The sequence below is a fragment of the Myotis lucifugus genome, unplaced genomic scaffold (genome assembly GCF_000147115.1).
Source record: "Myotis lucifugus unplaced genomic scaffold, Myoluc2.0 scaffold_57, whole genome shotgun sequence".
Lineage (NCBI taxonomy): Eukaryota > Metazoa > Chordata > Mammalia > Chiroptera > Vespertilionidae > Myotis > Myotis lucifugus.
The window spans coordinates 6,085,286-6,093,267 of record NW_005871105.1 but is presented as its reverse complement, the minus strand read 5'-3'; the positions used below and the strand labels follow the sequence as shown (position 1 = coordinate 6,093,267).

Here is a 7,982-nt window from a genome sequence, read left to right as displayed (position 1 = left end):
TAATGGGCCCGCCGTGATTGCTTCTGAGAAATTGCTGCTGACACGGATGTCGAAATAGATACAGCGAGCTACTGGATCAGAAGAGGCTCGCTTGTTTGGGTAGGGGGGTGGGGCAGTCAACTTACCCAAAAATTCCTTTCCACTTTCCTAAATTTCAGCCCTGCCTCTAAGGGTCATGGACTTCCATAGAGTGAGAGAAACAGTATAGAGCGCAGAAGGAATAAAGCCTCAGGCATGGATTTTTACTCATCACACACCCAACATTCTCAATTCTTAAACAATTCATCATCAATATCTAAAAAACAGTGAGGGCTTATTCAATTCTAAATTTTATTTGTGTAGTGGCTTATTTTAAAAAAGATTTCTATTGATTTTTAGAAAGAGAGAAGGGAGGGAGGGAGGGAGAGAGAGAGAGAGAGAGAGAGAGAGAGAAACATTGATGTAAGGGTGTGTGATGGAGGGGTGAAAAGGCACTCATCGGGGATCTTCAGTGTGTGCCAGGGAGGGAATGCTTCCTGAAGACTGTGTTTGTGATAGTCAAGTCAAGGCAACCTACCACAATGACAAAATTAGAGCGAGAGACACATGTGATCCTTTAAAACGGATTGCATTTTATAGGGCCGTGATAGCTTGGAGTATGAACCTGAGGAGTCAATGAGGGCAACATTCCAGCCTTAACATTGACCGTGTTAAAATATGAGCACTCTACTTTTGTTGTTGACTTGCTGGATAATACAGAACAAGTCAATGAATATCTCTAGGCCTTTGTTCCTCACTGATCAAGTTGAGCTTGTACCATTTACCTATTAACTAACTCAACTTACTTATTATAAAACATTTGTTTTTTAATGATTTGTATTCTCAGGAGGATCAAAGTGGCTTTCATGTTAAAATACACGTGAATTAAGACAATAAAAAAGACCAAAGGCACATAAATAGTAGGCTGATGGATTAGTAAAATCAATTATAAAGCATTTTGCCTTCACAAATTGCAAAATGAGGGTACAATACAGAATCATAATCTCAATAAATAATAACAATAGCAGTCTTCAGCTGCTTTGCCCTGAGGTTCAGTAGAAGTTCAGCTCCTAATTTTCTACTCTCACCTGGCTTAGTGTTTCTATTGAGAGATAAGCAAACATTGTGTTCTGAGGGGCTGGGCATTCTGAGAGTGGATTAGTCAGAGCCTGCGTAGTGTTGTATTTGTGATTCACACTGGTATTACTTTCAGCATTCATTTTCAATACTTAAAAATCATTAGTTGCCGTTCCTGTAAAATCAGAGAACAATTTCTACTAGGTGTATACTTTCAAGTTAATTTTAATGGAAAAATGAGTCATTATCTTAATATTCAATCTCATAGATCTAAGTAATATCTAAATATTGATAAATCCCAAATTTCTATTTCCAGCACTGACTTCTTCATTATGCTCAGATGAATAGACCCACCTGCCTGCTCAGCCTCTCTGCTTATTTGTATAGATCTCTAGCTTGATATGTTCAGTACAGAATCATGATTTTATTCTTTTGACTCCTTTACATCTTTTTCATCTCAGTAAATGGCATCACTATTCAACTGTTGCCCATTTAGGAGTTATTCCTGATTTCTCTCCTCATGTGTATATTTTGGGCAGATCCCAAAATATAGCCAGAATCTGAATTTTTTTTTTTTTGCCACCTCCTTTTTTCTACCACCCTGATCTAAGTCACCATCTTTTCTCAGCTAAAGTACTTTAATTGCATGGAATTTCTATGGAATTTCACTTGACTTTAGACAACCAATTCTTTGCACTGTGGTTCAAAATATTTATAAAACATATAATAGATCAAATCCAAAGTCTTTATCACAGCCTTCACTGTCCCACTTGATCTGGCTTCTTCTCCAAATTTATCTTTACTAAGCTCCTTCTCACTCATGCCTCTCCACAGACACTGGCAATCTTGCAGTTCTTTGAGGATGGCAAAGTCGCTGCCATCTTAGGACTGTACTCTTGCATTCCCTTAACTACTTGGAATTTTCCTTCCATACATGTTAACATGGTTTACTGTCTCACTTCATTCAAGTCCTCATTCAAATATCATCAGACATGCTTTTCCTGCCCTTTCATATCTAAATAGCCCCTCCCACCATTTTCCCTCTGTATCTGTACATTGCTCTGTTTTTCTTCAAATAACTTGTCACTACCTTGTATTACATTATGAATATGCTCATTTTCCGCCTACTACATTGGAATGTCAGCTCCTGGAAGGTAGGATCTTTGTCTGTCTTGTTCTTTAACGCATTCTCTGGGCCTCAAGCAGTGATCGACACTTAGTAGGCACTCCGCAAATATTTGTTGAAATAAATAAATACTTACATATATAAATTCCCTGGGTATATTTTATGAATTAGCCATGTCTTTACTATTGGCTGCATATCATTACTCATCCTTCCCTAGTTATTATAATACTTACACTGTACATTTTAGTCATAATAATGACACGATGGAAAGGGAAAAGGAGGGTAATCAACCTTTGTTCTTTTCGGATGGGAGCTTTTGAGGGAAGACTAGAGAGAATGCAACTGACTTCCCTGCACAAATGGAAGCAATGGGCATTAAATGTCTCTCTAGATCGCTTTGTCTTGAGCAAAACGTATTTGGAGGAGCATCCCCCAAACCACTGAGCACTTATACCTTCCCTTGTCACCTGGAACATTACAGTCTATACCCTCTCCACCTTTCCCTGCCAGAACACACTGATTGTAAGGGAGCTGCCCAGACATCCTGAGGCCTCTTTAGGAGACCTAGCCACTTTGTATGTAGGCTGCAGGAACACACTGGCTCTCTTTGAATAATGAGGTGTTTTTCTGCTGGCCTAGACATCAGGCCGCTTGACGTAGACACCTTTGATTTCATTAATAATCTGGTTGAAAATATCATAAGCTCAACACATTTTCAAGGTATGTATGGTGCCTCTTTCTTTCCATGCTTTCAACACTGTCAACTAAGCCACATCCCTCCCATATCTTCCTACCACCCCCAGAGACTATGTGATGATGACTATGGAATGTGTAATCCTGAGCTGGTTCCAACAATTCCCAGTAATGTCTCTTAATCATCCTAGGAGGGAAGAGCCACAATACTACTAAGCCACCACCGTAATTATTTGTGAAGAATGGTACACACACACACACACACACACACACACACACACACACACAAAACAGAGCCTTTAAAATGCCTATGATTAAATTTTGCCTATGCTGATCTTGCCATTGCCTCAAGAATCAAAATCTGGAGAGATTACAATGATTCTTTACACATTTTTTTCAATAATTATTTGTGATCATCATAAGCACTAGGTAAAAAATAAAAATTTAAAGGAATGTATTAAATTAACTATATAGACAGACTGGAATTAACCCCTAGAGTGCCGGGGAGCCTGATCGCGCTCCTACTGTCTTATGCAGTGTCACTATTAGATGCTAGTAGTTCCCTCTTTATTGACAGATGGCACCTAAGTGCAGATTACTTATGATGTCGAATGTTTGTAGTTCTAAAATTGACCACTGGCATTTATCTGCCTAATTTTTTACAGGTACTACGATTTTATGAAGTTTACTCAGATTTTGTAGCCCTAAGGCTTCGAAATGGCGTCCAGTTCTAAGTCTGCTTTTATTAGTGATGATGATATTGCTAAATATGTCAATGTAGTAAAGGTTTCCTTAAGTTTTTGAATATGTAACTTCATTTACTTGCGATTCATAATTTTTTTCCTAAACTGCTGTACAATCAGCAAAAATGCCTTGGCAATTTTAGCATAGTTCCTAGGATATTGGTTGGCACTGAAAGGGTTAATAAACCTACATTTGAGTTAAAACTAATTGGGAATCATTGGGGGGAATAATCCATTAAAAATAAACAAAGAAATATAATAATCACTAATGTGTAAGATACATTGCAAGTTGCAAATAATGTTCTCATTCAATTTATCTTTTAGCTCTTATTGCTATATAAGTGAGATGGTGAGCTCTATTTTTTGATGGAGAAAATGAGGTCAAAAGAGCTTGTGACTGATGACTTTCAGAATCAGAACTCCAACCGAGGTCTTTTGGAAACTGCTCTTCATAGGTGCACAGTCTAGGTGAAGAGAAGGTGCATGCATTCTTAACAACTCATGATTGATAATTAAGAACAGTATAAAATATTGCTATGTGGTATAGCAGTAATTTCCATTGTTTTGCCACTTACAGATATAAAAATATTACATTTATAAGGTAATATTATAACTTTGTTTTGTGGAATAAAAATAAGAAAAACACAGCTTGGCCAGTGTTGATCTATGAACCAGGAGGTCACGGTTTAATTTCAGGTCAGGGAACATGCCTGGGTTGCAGGCTCAATCCCCAGTAGAGGGTATGTAGGAGGCATATGATCAATGATTATCTCTCATCAATAATGTTTCAATCTCTCCCTCTTCCTCTTCTCTGAAATCAATAAAAATATATTTAAAAAATAAGGAAAACATTTAAAAAAGAGCTATAGATTATTGAACTACTCCTTAGACATTTAAAAATTATTTTACTTTAAAAGTAGTTTTCATTTTTTTCTTGTTATATTTTATTATCCAAGAAAAAGAACTATGTTCTTACTATCTTGGCTTGTTGTATTAGATTGTTTTTGTGACAACTTTTTAAATGCAGGCAGTTAGCCAAATATAGCAAACCTATAAAATATGGTTGAGTTTGCTGTTTATTATAGCCACTATTATTGCTAATTTTTTAATATTCAAGGTTTGATGCTAAGTGATCTAATGCCAATATCAAATAGGATAATGATGGAGATTAAGATGGATCCAGGATTATTCTTCTACAGGATCCAAGCTCAGGATTAGACCACATTTGTTTGACTTTCATTCGACCTCAGAGACCATTTGGACCTTAAATCACATTTTATTTTACTGTTACCATTTTCTCTTGAAGTATTTATGACTGTGTATATTTCTATTACTCCACACTTCCTCTATGTTTGTACATATTGTTTCTTATTATGTTATTATAATGCCATTGGGATTGGATCAGTGGAATGGCTTCTTTAACTCAATTAAATATATCTGACAAACTGTATGAAGTTCCAAATTCCAAGGGTTTATTTTTAACCATGACAAGAAGATACATTATAATCGCTTTCTAGCTAATCTAGATTGGAAGATACTATCTGACAGAGAAACTATCATTGGCTGATGTGTGTGGATAACTAACTGAGAATGTGTCATGCTGTTAAGCTCAAACAACTGGCTTGCTGCTGTTATAAATGTGGGTTATAGGTGCAAATAAGAATTCTTTTCTCAGGAGGGCTCCTCTTACCTGCTTTTCCTTATATATTTTCACAGAGTTCTAACTATACTTGAATTTTTGAGAAAAGGCCGTTGTGAAAGTGGTGGTATACAGTTTTGGTTGCTTCTTACCAAGGTTAATGATGTGTTTGGTTAACTCTCACCATGCCTGGCAGGTAGCAATTTCCTAGGACTTAGAAATTAGAAGCATATGTTATGGAGTCCTTTTAGTATTGAATGTTTTATAATTCTGCTTTCTTCAAAAGATTTTGACTTATTTCAATGCTTCACTATCCTTCTTTGCAAAGTACATTTAAGCCTAATGGGAGAAAAATACTAAAAAGTTTCACTGTCAATGGGAACATCATGCTAAGTCTGGTCTTCAGGCCCCTAGTAATGTAACTAGCACCTCCCTTCCTCTCTTGACCTGTATTTCCTGGTTTGGGGGATCCTATAAGGTCCTCCCCAGTCGATCTCACCTCATCTGTTCTCCCCACTAAAGGACCCTTGTAATTTTCTCTCAAAGGTCCTTTGGCATGCAAGTGTCACCTGCCTCCCAAGGTTATTTTGCTGCTTCATATTTAGATTATGCTTCTAAAGATCATGAGCCCTTTTTATATTTTTTGTGTGCTCATGCCGTCGCTTAGTCACAGTGGTTCCCAACCTTCCTAATGCTGTGACTCTTTAATACAGTTCCTCATGTTGTGGTGACCCCCAACTATAAAATTATTTTTGTTGCTACTTCATAACTGTAATTTTGCTACTGTTATGAATCGTAATGTAAATATCTGAGATGCAGGATATATTTTCATTGTTCGTGACCCACAGGTTGAGAACCGCTCAATTGCTCAGTTACCACTCGTTGGCTAAATAAAACCATAGTTTGCTTCTTCTTATGTTTAAGAGAGTCAAGTAACGATGGAAAAGAAAATAAGCACCTCAGACTTCCAAACAGAATGGATGGATAATTTGGCTAAGAAAACTGCCAGCATAACATCAAGCAGGACACAATTCCCAGAAGGTGGGCATTTGGCAAAAGGAAAGAAAACTGGGGGGCTCTGCCAGGAACTCTTCATGATGTTGAGCCACTTTTATCTGTGATTCATCTCTGTTCTTCTGGAAAATGTCAAGGATGCTTTAGGTCCCTTTGAGTTCTGTATAGGAGTCTGTATTTTACTAAAAATATCATACTGAGTAGCTATTCTATTCCAAGGTCTGGTGGAGACATCTATACTAATACAAGGGTAATATGGTAATTAGACTGAACGTCTTCTGGACGTCCATCCGGACAAAGCCACAGCAGCTGCAAGGGCCAAGGGGCGCGGGAGAGGCGTGGCAGAGTGGGCTGGTCCAGTGCCGTGGCCTCTTTCACAGAGGCCACAGGAGAGGTGCCATTGCCACTGTCCCTTTGGCAGAGGCAGTGCGAGAGAGGCAGCGGTGTGGTCCCGGTCCTGGCGCTATGCCTCCGCAGAGGCTGGATGGGGTGTGATCTGCTGTGCCTCAACCTCCCACAGCCCCTACCCCAGCCAGCCTGGCCCCAGATCACCCACATCCCACCCACCAGTGGGCAGGCGGAGGGGCCAGTGCTAAGATGCGAGGGCTGAGGGCTGGCAGCCACAGTGGCCAGCAGTGGCAGCAGCAGCGGGATGATTGGGGTGGCACCTTCCCATGATCAGCCTGGTCGCCTCCCACAGAGGGAGGCCAGACTGCAGCTTAGGCCTGCTCCGGGCCTAAGCCATCAGTAGGACATCCCCTGAGGGCTCCCGGACTGCAAGAGTGGGCAAGCTGGGCTGAGGGACCCCCTCCAGTGCACAAATTTTCATGCACCGGGCCTCTAGTTCGTAGATATTATCTCAAGGTCAAGAAAAACCAGAAGAAAGGTAATACAATCGAAAAGCACATAGAATTATTCTGGTCACTTCAGTTCTAGTCCCTGAGAAGCTTATGTGGAAATACACACAGGAAACAGTTAAAGAGCAATACCCAGATGGCAGGGCAGCCAGGGGGGATGTGCAATAGGGCGAGACAAGAAGCATCATTCAGTTAATGACTTCTGCACAGTAGGCTGTATTTAGCTTAGAAGCAGTTCTATTCCTGCCAAAAGCCACAACAGCACTCAAATCCTTCCATTCACTCTTTATGGCAGGAGTGGCTTCATGGATATGAAATCTGTGCAGTCATATAGGGCCTCCTGCTTAGAAGGGTCCAGCACTTGGCTTAATGGAAGTATTAATCATTTTTGGAAGTATTAATCATTTTTGAACAAGGAGATCCATGTTTGCATTGTGCACAGGGCCCCACAAATTAGGTAGCTGGTCCCCCTTGCAGGTCAGAGTGAGACCGAATAGAGATGAATGAGCAAAGAGAGCAGACACAGACGACCTTGAGAAGGCTGTCCAGACTAAAACAGGCGTCTGGCATCTGCACAAGCCCCGGTGGTGGTTCGTGGAAAGGGATAACCAGAATTATTGAAATATCGTTGGCGAAGAACCTGTATGTACTTTATGCCTCAAACTCTGAGCCAAGGCAGAACAGATTTGCTGGGCAATTAAAGTAAAATCCAAGCTTCAAGAAATTATTTTAATGCAGGATGATGTGATACGTACACAGATAGGGACACAAGAAGATTAATTGAGAGAGAAGAACAATGTTTAAAAAAAGATGAG

General features: G+C 39.7%; 1 protein-coding gene across 1 annotated transcript in view; it reads right to left on the bottom strand.

The window, feature by feature from the left end:
- NKAIN2 (sodium/potassium transporting ATPase interacting 2) overlaps window positions 1-7,982 on the bottom strand; it is a 391,888-nt gene that overhangs the window by 67,166 nt on the left and 316,740 nt on the right. The gene's annotated exons all lie outside the window — the stretch shown is intronic.